This window comes from Saccopteryx bilineata, chromosome 2 (genome assembly GCF_036850765.1).
Source record: "Saccopteryx bilineata isolate mSacBil1 chromosome 2, mSacBil1_pri_phased_curated, whole genome shotgun sequence".
NCBI lineage: Eukaryota > Metazoa > Chordata > Mammalia > Chiroptera > Emballonuridae > Saccopteryx > Saccopteryx bilineata.
Genome location: NC_089491.1, coordinates 251,623,403 through 251,635,489, shown reverse-complemented (window position 1 = coordinate 251,635,489; position 12,087 = coordinate 251,623,403). Strand labels below are relative to the sequence as shown.

The window sequence follows — 12,087 nt, the reverse complement described above, 5'->3', positions numbered from 1 at the left end:
TTCAGTGGTAGAGCCACTGGCCTGGCATGTGGATGTCTTAGGTTCAATTCCCAGTCAGGGCACACAGGAGAAACACCCATCTGCTTTTCTACCCCCCCCCCCCTCTCATTTTTCTCTCTCTCTCTTCCCCTCCTGCAGCCATGGCTTGATTAGCGTGAGTTGGACCCAGGCACTGAGAATTGCTCCATGGCCTCCACCTCAGGTGCTAGGAAAAGCTTGGTTGCTGAGCAATAATAGAGCAACACTCCAGATGGGTAGATCACCCCCTAGTGGGCTTGGCAGGTGGATCTCAGTTGGGGTGCATGCTGAAGTCTGTCTCTGTCTCCCTTCCTATTACTGAATTTTTTTTTTTTAGGTATTTTTCTGAAGTGAGAAGCGGGAACGTAGAGAGACAGACTCCCACATGTGCCTCACTGAGATCCACCCGGCATGCCCACTGGTGGGTGATGCTCTGCCCACCTGCGGCATTGCTCTGTTGCAACCGGAGCCATTCTAGCACCTGAGGCAGAGGCCATGGAGCCATCCTCAGCGCCTGTGTCAATTTTGCTCCAATGGAGCCGTGGCTGTGGGAGGGGAAGAGAGATACAGAGAGAAAGGAGAAGGGAAAGGGTGGAGAAGCAGATGGGCACTTCTCCTGTGTGCTCTGGCTGGGCACCAAACCCAGAACTTCTACACGACAGCTGACGCTCTACTGCTGAGCCAACTGGCCAGGGTTTCCTATCACTGAATTGGGAGGGAAAAAAAAAAGTGGGTTGGACCCTGGCCATATAGCATGGTTGGCTGGAGCATTGTCCTGAAGCACGGAGACTGCCAGTTCAATTGCCCATTCAGGGTACACATAGAAACAATTTAATGTTCCTGTCTCTCTCTATTCATCCCATCCTCTCTCACTAAAATCAATAAATAACAATTAAAACTATTTTTTAAAAATAATGTGGGCTGGGGAGAGGCCAGAACAGAGGCCAGAGAGGTATGGCAACTAAACCTGGGACATGACTTATCCAATTCTGAAAGCCACTGAAAAGCAAGAGCTGTGGGGTTTCTGGAACCTTGGAGGAAAATAAATATGGGCGCCAAAGTCAGGTATTCTTATCAAGGAGCTGCTAACAGAAGACCTTCCCTTTAGGCTCAGGCATCCTCTTCCACATCCCGACCTTTCACAGGTAGATCAGCCCAGGTATGTTCCAGGGGCCTTGACCCTAAACATGACTGTCAAAGGCCCCTTTCCAAGTATATATTGACAACTGAGGTTTCCTCAATCCTTGGGAACAAGTGATACAAATACTCTTCAAAAAGGCCCATTTGGCCCCACCTCTACGTCTCTCAATTACTCAGACTGAGGGAAGAGCACCTCTAAGCATGAATAAAACTCAGTTTTTCTCTCTCAGTACCAATCACAGTGCACACATGCCAACATCTTCTTCACAAGATTTGAAGCTGCATTTGGCATCCAAGGTCTGCCACATTTGGGACATCCCCACGCAGCACTGAGTCATACACTGGTCCTTCTGAAGTTTCACTCCCCCCCCCCCCTTACACACACATAGAATGTCTCCAACCACAGAATTCTCCAGGCTGTTCTCTAACCCCTGCATTGTGATACCCAAACGATTCTCATAATCCAGTGGAGAGGGTCCACTTGACAGATTACAACACTAGTGTTGACCAGAAAATTCCAGATTTGTTGACTAGGTTTTCAGAAGAGATCGAAACTGCAATTAGATCAAGAATTAAATCTAAATTTGGTATCATGGACTTTTAGCATCAGTGATGCCATTTGGGACCTGTGGTCTTCTCTTTAACACAGACCTTATGTAGACCGAGGGAAAACTGGAAAAACAATTGCAGAGCCCAAGCTCAGGAAGTTCCTATGGGACCCAGTGTCCAGGAGATCCAAGAAAGCAGGAGGGACCAACTTCAAATGATCTAGAAACACAAAGTATGAGCCAAACACTCCTTTTATGTGAGGTAAGAAGCACTCCTCTGTCCTCTTCCATGCAGAGCCTGTCTTTCCACGGCATAGGCTGTGGCACTGGAGGCAGGAGCACACTGGCGTGAAGGGCTGTCCTTCCTGCCCAGTACTTTGACAGGCCCACTACAACTCTGAGGGCTCACACATGGATTTGGGGGATTTTTTTTTTTTTTGTATTTTTCTGAAGCTGGAAACGGGGAGAGACAGTCAGACAGACTCCCGTATATGCCCGACAGGGATCCACCCGGCACGGCCACCAGGGGCAACGTTCTGCCCACCAGGGGGTGATGCTCTGCCCCTCCGGGGCATCGCTCCACCGCGACCAGAGCCACTCTAGCACCTGGGGCAGAAGCCAAGGAGCCATCCCCAGCGCCCGGACCATCTTTGCTCCAATGGAGCCTTGGCTGCGGGAGGGGAAGAGAGAGACAGAGAGGAAGGAGGAGGGAGGGGGTGGAGAAGCAAATGGGCGCTTCTCCTATGTGTCCTGGCCGGGAATTGAACCCGGGTCCCCCGCACGCCAGGCCGACGCTCTACCGCTGAGCCAACCGGCCAGGGCCTGGGGGATGTTTTTTACCACATCCTGGTCACCTGCCACCTGCTCTCTTCATGAAGGTCCTCATTTATGCACAGACCTGAGCAGCCTGAGCTCACGTGTGGGGCCATCCTGCCTGCCCCACGTTCTCCAGTTATAGTATTCCTACCGGAATCCCAAAGATTCTGCTCTTAGGATCTCTTTTTTTGGGGGGTGGGGTGGGGGGGTGTCTTCAGAATGCTTCTGTTTTCCCTCTCCTGGCCAATGCTGACTGTGGAGCCCTCTGCATCCCTGGAAAGTCAGCCCACCTCTCACGGGCCTGAGGTGTGGCCACAATGCCAGGGGACATCCTTCCACGGATATCAACAGAAATCAGGAATTCTCAATTCTTGTAAGCTGTTCTGGAGAACATCATAAGCTATAAAGTGTAGAAGAAAAATAAAACAAAGTCCCAGCTGCTTTTCTGGATTCAATGAGGAACCAGAAATGCCGGAAGATGACTCTTCCCGAGTTCCAGAGGAAGCTCCCAACTCTGCTGGCCTTCAGAGGCCCTGGGGTCCAGAAGCCAGGGCTCTCCAATCTTCAGCTCTCTTAACCCAGCCTTCAATCAGACAAGATCCCATTATCTTCTTTCCCTCTGGAGTCAGTTCGCTTCTTACCCTGAAATACTTTGCACTCCGTGCCTCTTTAAAAATCAAAAGGCTCTGCTGGCACTACCTGCACTTCCTGTACTCAACAAGACCTGGTTTCCTTTAAGATCCAATAACATCTAGACCTAAACAGGGATTGTTCCTATTTTTTCCTCCCCAAGGAGGACATCCCTGATGCCCAAGTCACCTGGGTCCAACTATTTAATGCCACCAGAGGTGCTTCTACAGGCACAGTGAGGGAGGGAGAGGCTGAGGGCTCACTCCAGGCTGGTAGAATGGAGGGACTGGACAGGGAATGGCCCAAAGAATCCCACAAGGAACTGAGAATGAGGGAGAAAAGGGAAATGATAGCAGAGCAGGGGCTAGATTTTCTGACTCTGATCATGCTGTATTCCTTACATGCTGGAGACTTGTGTCCGAGACTACAGTCGAGGGGAGGAGGGCTGTGGGCCTGAACCTGGGGGCTGGAAGTGCCCTGAGGGCCTGGCTTTGGTTTCCCTGGCCTGTGTGAGTTTCCAGTGACTGTCTTCCCACCTCCACCCCTCGGGCACAGAGAACAATGCCACTGGAGAGTGTGGAGCAAGGAGGGAAAGTGGAGAGCACCGATCTTGGACACACAGATGCGGAGACATCTAGAGGGAAGGGGAGGGCCCCAGCCTGACATCTGGCCTTGAAGACAGATGCTCAAGATTTTTGTACTTCAGCCTTATCAACAGCCTCATCAGACTGTAAGAATTGTGCTTCTGAGAAGAGGAAGAGAGAATGGGGTCTGGTCCTGTATCCCTGTCATCCAACTAACCCCAAACGTGCAACTCCAAGCCACAGGATGGTCACTGTGGCTGAGAGTAAAACCAGGTGCCTGTCTAGCACATTCCACTGCAATCTGATCCACTGGAGGGGGTGCAATAAACTTCAGAGTTACAGAAGCACTGGCTTCACGTTCAACAGGAAAACCCACTACGTCCTGTGTTGAGTGCTGGCAGGAGGCCCTGGGGCAGAGTGGACATGTTCACAGGGATGTGTCCAGGTCAGCTGAACCCCTCCCGCCAAAGCCAGACTCCTTTCTCTTCGATCCTTGATATACTCAAAACCATTTGCTGAGTGCCTAGGGGGATACCAATGGTTATTCTGTGTGACAGGAAGAGATACCCTGTGAAAACTGCATGGTCTTCCTCTCGGTATCTCTGAGGCATGAACCTTGCATTCTATTGAGTTGACAAATGAAAAACAAGTGAGTTGAAAAATAAATCACAGGCTGATCTTGCTTTGAACTGTAGAGCAAGGCACAAAAAAAAACACGTAAAACTGTGCCAAGCAATATTAGTAATCCACAAAGTTACAATTTTTGATGGCCATACAATTATTTTGGTCAAAACATTAAAAAATCTGTTATAAATATGTAAATAAATAAAATAGTAAAATTACTGTTTAGTACACTGTGATTTTTAAATGTTGAAAATTAAACTGTTTTGTGTCTTTGTAAAAGGTGTTCAAGAGTAGTTTAACATGGCTTGGCATTGTTCTGGTCATAGAATTTCAATACAGAGTGAGACTCTTCCATGCCCTAGTGAACTGTCACGTTGCTGAGTTTGGATAGGCTCCCAAGGCCTTATCCTTCCTGATTTCCATGTTGGGGCCTATCTCTGAGCGAGGTCATTCAGTCTGAAGATTTCTGCCCCCACTGCTTCCTGTAGGACATCTTCATTCTTTTTGTCACAATCATGTTCTTCACTTACACTTCCCTGGGAGATAGGGAGTGTGAGCTTGAAGCTGGATTCTGAATCATGATGATAAATAAAAGTAATTTCTCGGTTTGGTAGAATTTAAGAAATTAACAAAGTCTTTCACTTTCCTAGTCTCATTTCTCTCTCAAAGCATGAAACACTGGGCTTAAGTCAATTTTCCCTTTCCACATGCAGTAACTGAGGCTTGGAAGAGTGAGTCACCTGCACCCACGCTCAGAATGGGCCACGGGAGGGTAACACAGAACAAGGCCCCTGCCTGGCTAGGTAGTTCAGTTAGCTGGAGTATCATTCTGATGAACCAAGTTTGCAGGTTGGATACCCAATCAGGGCACATGCAAGACTCAACCAACAAATGCAGAAAATAGATGGAACAACAAAATCAATGTTTCTCTCTCTCCTTCTCCCCCCCCCCGCCCCGCCGAAAATCAACAAATTAAAAGAAAGAAAAAAAGAACAAAGGCCCCTGGCTCCTGATCTAGGGCTTCTATGGCGATCACTCATGTCAGCCTAATGGGAGTCACTCGAGAAGTCACTGGAGAATGGGTACATCCCATTCTCCATGTGGCAGCAGTGGACAAGGTCATGGACATGGGCAGAGAACAAGAGCCTCCATTCAGGTGACATCACCCACCACAGTTCAGGGGCTCGGCAGGTCTGTACTCAGCTGAGGTCTATGGACTCTGTGAGGTCTTCCAGATAGATGGGAGAGGGGATTGTGTGAGATTTCCAGGGAGACACCAGAAAGACCTGAAAGTAAGCAAATTCGCTGATGGGTGTCACCTGCAAGATCTGGGAAGCAGATGTGCATGGAGGCCCTTCCCCCACGTGAGGCAGAGGATAAGAAGGTGGGACATGGAGAGTCCAGCCCAGTGCTAGGGCCACACAAGGTATAGCTCTAAGTGTCCCCTCTATGGCACGGGCTGTGCTCATCCTCCTTGCACTCTGCACAGGTGAGACACACTAAAGAGGGGACCTCTGGCAGCCTGGGGCTGATCCTTCTTTCTCTCTGCCCCAAACTCCTCTGGAGTCATGACCTTGACCTTCTCTCTCAGGGTCCTGGGCTAAGTCTGCCCTGACATAGCCACCCTCAGTGTGGCTCTGACACAGATAGTAACCCTGTCCTGCTCTGGACGCAGCAGGTGTCCCAGTACCAACAGCACCTGTGTGCCGTTCAATACTCCCAGTGCATGAGGTCATCCATTTTCCAGCCCCATTCTCTGGCTCCAAGGCCACCCTGATCTCCTTGGGCTGCAGCCAGAGAAAGTACTACTGTTACTGTACTTCAAAGAGTATCCCTTATCCTTCCTTGGTGGTCCAAGCTCAAGAGGAAGTGAGACCAAAACCTACTTCACACCTAACAGGAGTCAGGTTTGTGGCCCTGCTCCTTCACCCCAAGCAGTCCCTGAATGTTACCGTGGCTTTGTAAACGGGGTCCCTAACACACTACAGTTGCTTCTTCTTTTTTTTCTCCCCTCTTATAAAACACTAGGACAAATGTCCTCTTGGGGAAATGGCTTGAGAATATAACAGTTGCTTCTGCTTCTTCTCCCCCGTGAGGGACCTCAGGATGCAGTTCTACCTAATTCTACCTAATCCACAACCATGAAAACAGAGGGGGTGACAAGGCTTCTCCAGACACCCCAGACGCTGAAGGGACTAGCTTACCTGAAGATGTCTTCTGTCCACTCTGGTCCGGCTCACACTGGCTTGGTTTCTCTGGTCTCCTGAGGCCTCACAACCTGTGTTCACCCAAGTTTGAGAGAAAAAACCAAAACGCTCCAAAAACAAGGAGATAGTGTGTTAACACGTGTACTTAAGAAGCCATGGGCTCCTACGAAAATCTTTGAGAACAGTGCTTAGGAAATTGAAAACTGGGGACGTGATCTTGCACTTTCAGTGGGAATCACCTCTTGGCTCCAAACTGACCACCAATTTTTTTTTTTTTTTTCTGAAGCTGGAAACGGGAAGAGACAGTCAGACAGACTCCCGCATGTGCCTGACCGGGATCCACCCGGGACGCCCACCAGGGGTGACGCTCTGCCCACCAGGGGGCGATGCTCTGCCGCGACCAGAGCCACTCTAGCGCCTGGGGCAGAGACCAAGGAGCCAACCCCAGCGCCCGGGCCATTTTTGTTCCAATGGAGCCTCGGCTGCGGGAGGGGAAGAGAGAGACAGAGAGGAAGGAGGGGCGGGGGTGGAGAAGCAAATGGGCGCTTCTCCTGTGTGCCCTGGCTGGGAATCGAACCCGGGTCCCCCGTACTCCAGGCCGACGCTCTACCACTGAGCCAACCGGCCAAGGCCTGACCACCAATTTTTCCCTGGCTGAACCAGAGGACAATCTGAGTGAAAGACCATGTGCTCTGTCAAAAGCGACCCTTCCCACCGTCCTGCAGCCACATTTCAGCCCCTACTATGCTCCCCACTCGCTGGCACCTCCAGAGGAGCCAGATTCCCAGGACAGCCACCACATCCCAAGTGCACACACGGCCGGACGAGATCAAACAATAAACGCAGATGCCAGAGTTCGATCAATTATTACGTCTAAAATGTGTACCTGCAGCCACCTTTACGAAGCACGTGGCTTGGGCTCCTCCGAATAAACCGCCTTATTACATGAAGACTCCATCCAAATCCCCGTTGCAGTGACTCATTTTCAGATGGAAAATGGAGGCAAAGGAGGGCTTGAGGGTTTCCAGAGACTAGCGCAAGTTCACCCAGTGAGAAAATGGAGAAACCAGGGTTTGAACTTACGTTTTCTACAGCCCTTGCCCGTCGCCACGAGGTCTCCGGCGCGGTGGGTGGAGGGAAAGAGGCGTAGCTGACTCAGCAAGTTTCCTGAAGCTCCAACGGAAACAGCAGCATCTGGCCAATCCTGCCTTCCGGTACAGCTTGGGCAAAATCTCGCGAGATCCGGAAATCACGAGTGGGGTTGCCCAGGGACCCCAAAAGGGGTTTGTGAGGGTGGGGAGAAGGTGGTGCCTGGGGCCACGCCCACCAAGCTGCGGTGGGGGGGGGTGGCAGGAAGGGGTAGGGGATGGGAGAGGGTGGGTGGAGTTGGGGTGGGTGGGATGGGGGGGGCTCTAGTTATGTTGAGGGAGAAGAGGGAGGCCTGTGACGCTCCCCCCAATTTACCCGCCCCTTCCACCCTTGGGCGACTCCTTTCCCTCTGTGGTGGGGTGTGGGCTGTGGGGTGCCACTGTCACCTCCCACACCCGTCTTGCTTCCCACCTCTCATGTTTAGAAAAAATGTCCCTGCTGTTGGCTAGTCCAATGTCCCCTACCCTTTGGATTGACCATGTTTATCATCCCTTGGGCTGAGGGGCACCCAGTCAGATTCAGTGGACTGTCCCCTCTCCAGAGCGAACTCCGCAGTCTGGCCCTGGATTTGGTTGCCCTGCGCTCTGCTCTGTCAGAGCACTCACCTCCCCCTGTCCTTAGGCGAAGTCAGTGTCCGCTCCTCCCAATGCCGGGCTTCTCTTCTGGTCACCAGCAGATCCCTCTGGACAAAGTCCCAGCTGGGCCTGCAAACTGAAAATGCGGGCGGGACGCCCCGGAGGAGAAAACCGGGCAACAAGCTGAGGCGAGGTGGCGGGGCAGCACTCGGAGCCTGGTATTCGCCTCTCAGAGAAGCGCCTCTTAATCGTGGGGATCTCCTCTGGCGCCACCAGGGGGAGTGGGGGACCTGGACTCCGCAAAGTGGCAGATTTTGGTGCCTTTATGCCAGCCAGTCCCTTTAGGTCAGAAAAGTCAGGCTTCTGGAGGTACGGTGAGATTTGGGTGGGTGAGGATCCTTACACACACACACACACACACCCCTTTCATTTTCTGATTCATTTGAGAGTAAGTTGTATCTACCAGCACCTAATTTTAATACCTTTTTTCTAGAATTCACATACATAATTCAGTGGTTTTTATTACGTTCGTAACTGTGTGCATCCATTACATGCTATAATTTCACCCATTAGCAGTCACTTCCCAGTTTCCTATCCTTTTCAACCCCTCACAACTATTAATTTACTTTCTGTCTCTATGAATTGGCCTGTTCTGGACATTGCACATAGATGGAATCATCCCATGGTTGTTTGTGTTTGATTTTTCTCATTTATCAAAGGGTTCCCAAGGTTCATTCACGCTGAACATATATTAAGACTTCATCTCTTATCATGGCCAAATAATATTGCATTGTATGGAGATACCTCTTTTTATTTATCCATTAAACTGATGGAATTCCACTCATTTACCTGTCTCTTCTGTCACAACTCAATGGCAGAGTGATACTTTCAGGATCTAGAGCAGGGGTCTCAAACTCAACTCAGCATGTGGGCCGCAGAGCAAGATCACACCCGTTCTGCGGGCCGCACTAGGTCTACAAAAGGCAACTGTTACGCAACACCTTTCTCACTGCAGTTGAAAACAAAAAAAAATCAGTACAACAAGCACAATCGTACATGCAGTTTACTCAGTGTCACAAAACGACCAGAAACTGTAGTTTGCATCACAACTGCTGTTAACTAAGCTAATATCTAGCTAGGATGCTAGAGAAATGAAAAATACAAGTAGGCCCCTAGGCTTACTTAATTTTATCCAAAATATTTTGAACTTTGTGGATTAGTCTGCGGGCGGCATGAAATTATTCGGCGGGCCGCATGCGGCCCGCGGGCAGCGAGTTTGAGACCCCTGATCTAGAGCATGAAAGCCCTAGGTTTGTCTCAGGTCCCATGAAGAAATCAAAATATGACACTCACTCTCAGGGAAGTAGCCAACACTTCATAGTTCTCTCATTCTTAGAACCTCTTAAGGATTTCCTGTTGAGGAGCACCTTTCTTTCTTTATACCTTTTTTTTTTAAGAGTTAATTTAACACTTAAAAAAAAACCATTTCTTTTAAAACTTTTTTTACTTTATTGATTTTGAGAGAGAGGCATATTGGGATGATGCTCCAACCAACTGAGCTACCCATCCAGGGTCTCCATTTCATTTCTCTTATGCAACCTTCCTGCTGGGGTTGGTTTTATTATCCGTCCAGTGTATTAGGCATAGGAGCAGAGCAGAGATTTCCAGCTCTTAGTTACCTTGTTTCCTGAAAATAAGACATCCCCCAAAAATAAGACCTAAGTGCAATTTTTTCAAGCTTAGAAATATAAGGCCTTCTCTGAAAATAAGACCTAATGTGTCTTTAAGAGCAAAAGTTAATATAAAACATTATCTTACTTTCGGGGAAACACAGTACTTCCCTGGTGCTCATGTTACACCATCAAGGGCCACCAGAGGGCAGGGAAGTCCTGGACTTGGGAAACGTCTTTGCCTTGGTTTAACCTGAACTGTATGAAGGAAGTCCTAGGAGCTGTGTCCTTCTGAGCATCTATAAAAGGACGTGGGGGTAAGGCCCTGTAAAACCAGTAGCCACAGCCACCTTCACAGCCACCTGGCCCATGCAGGTTCACATTAGATTTGGACAGACGGTAATGAAACAACAAAGCCAAGAACTAGTGGGCCATAAGCTTTAATCCTAGCTTGCACCCGGTGGGTAAGAAATACACACAGTGGGAAAAAACTTCCCTTTCCATTCAGGGCCTCCAAAGCCTCTGACGTATCTGAGTTTCCTAGAATCAAAGGTATCTACCTCACCAGCCTTATTCACCTCTGTTCTCCACCTCCTTCTCTCTGCACAAACTCTGCACAAACTGGCTTCTCCTTCAGCACTCCACCATCTTGGCTGCTTCTCCTCTCCTCCACATGGCCTTTCTCTTCTCTCCTCTCTAATGCTAATCTCAGGAACCGAGAGAGAGAGCAAACCCCAGTCTGCCCCATTTTATAGTGTAGAAATCTATACCTTTAAGCCAATCTACAAATAAGAAAATCTCTGATACAAAGCCACTTATCTGAGGCATAAATGGGATTCCTCATGAGAGTGCACCACCCCTATCATGCAACAGTCAAGGGTGTGGGGAAAAGCTTAGTTTTAAAATTAAGCCTTAGGCTATAAGGATTCTGCCTGCTTACAGCCTGTCTCCCACACCCAATGCAAACTATAAGTGAGCAAACATATATATAATATTTACAAACTTATTTGACCAACAGGCCCCAAATTCAATATACCCCAATAAGGTCTTTATTCAAGGTCCAATAAATGCACCCCAGGGCTTGGGCTCAGACTCAGGACCCAGCTTCAGGCCAATGCACAGATCAATGCATGAGAACCCATCCTTTGAGAGGACCAAGGAGGTTTGAAGAAAAATGAGAAATATCCAGCTTTGCCGGTTTCCCTGGAAACTGAGCAACTGGCTCTTTTCCAGTCTGCCTCGGACCTTGTCCTCACCTTCATCACTCAGAGCAACAAATTGAAGTTCTAAGATTCCTTAGGAACCACAATGACCCTTGCTATAGGAAGGAAAAGGGAATCCAAAATTGTCTCCATTTCCTGGACACTGTCATGGACTCTACCTGTCTTGACTCAGAAAATACAGATCAGACTTTTAATCCCTCTGCTAAGCTCTGTCTAGTGTGCAGAATGTCTAGAATCAAGGGCCAGGTCTGAGGGAGATAGGGAGAGGCAGGTGCAGAAGGCAGATTTGCATGGAAGCCCCTCCCTCCTCTGAGGCAGGGGAAGGGATAAGAGAGGTCTGGGGGAGCCAGACTCAAGATAGGGGTGTCAGAAGGCAGCACTCTTGGGACATCTCTGCTATGGCTTGGGCTCTGCTCCTCTTCACCCTCCTCACTCAGGGCACAGGTGAGGCCTCCCAGAAAGGGATACAGGGACATCTGGGCTGATCCTTTGTCTCCACTTTTAGACTCATCTGGGCCCCAGCACTAAACTTACCAGAGTGTGTTTTTGCTCTTTTCAGGGTCCTGGACTCAGTCTACCCTGACTCAGCTTCCCTCAGCATCCGGGACTTTGGGCCAGTCGGTCACCATCTCCTGTGCTGGAAGCAGTAATAACATTGGGCGTTATAATTATGTCTCCTGGTACCAACAGCGCCTGGGCACAGCCCCCAAACCTCTGATTTATTATACAAATAGACGGCCCTCAGGGGTCCCTGATCGCTTCTCTGGCTTTAAGTCCGGCACCAAGGCCTTCCTGATCATCTCTGGGCTCCAGTCTGAGGACGAGGCTGATTATCACTGTTTCTCATATGCAGGCAGTAACACTTTCCACAGTGGTCTGAGTCCATGGGGAAGTGAGACCAAA

General features: G+C 49.5%; 1 gene segment (V, D, J or C); it reads left to right on the top strand.

Moving 5' to 3' along the window:
- LOC136325528 (Ig lambda-1 chain V regions MOPC 104E/RPC20/J558/S104-like) overlaps window positions 1-12,087 on the top strand; it is an 896,106-nt gene that overhangs the window by 143,107 nt on the left and 740,912 nt on the right.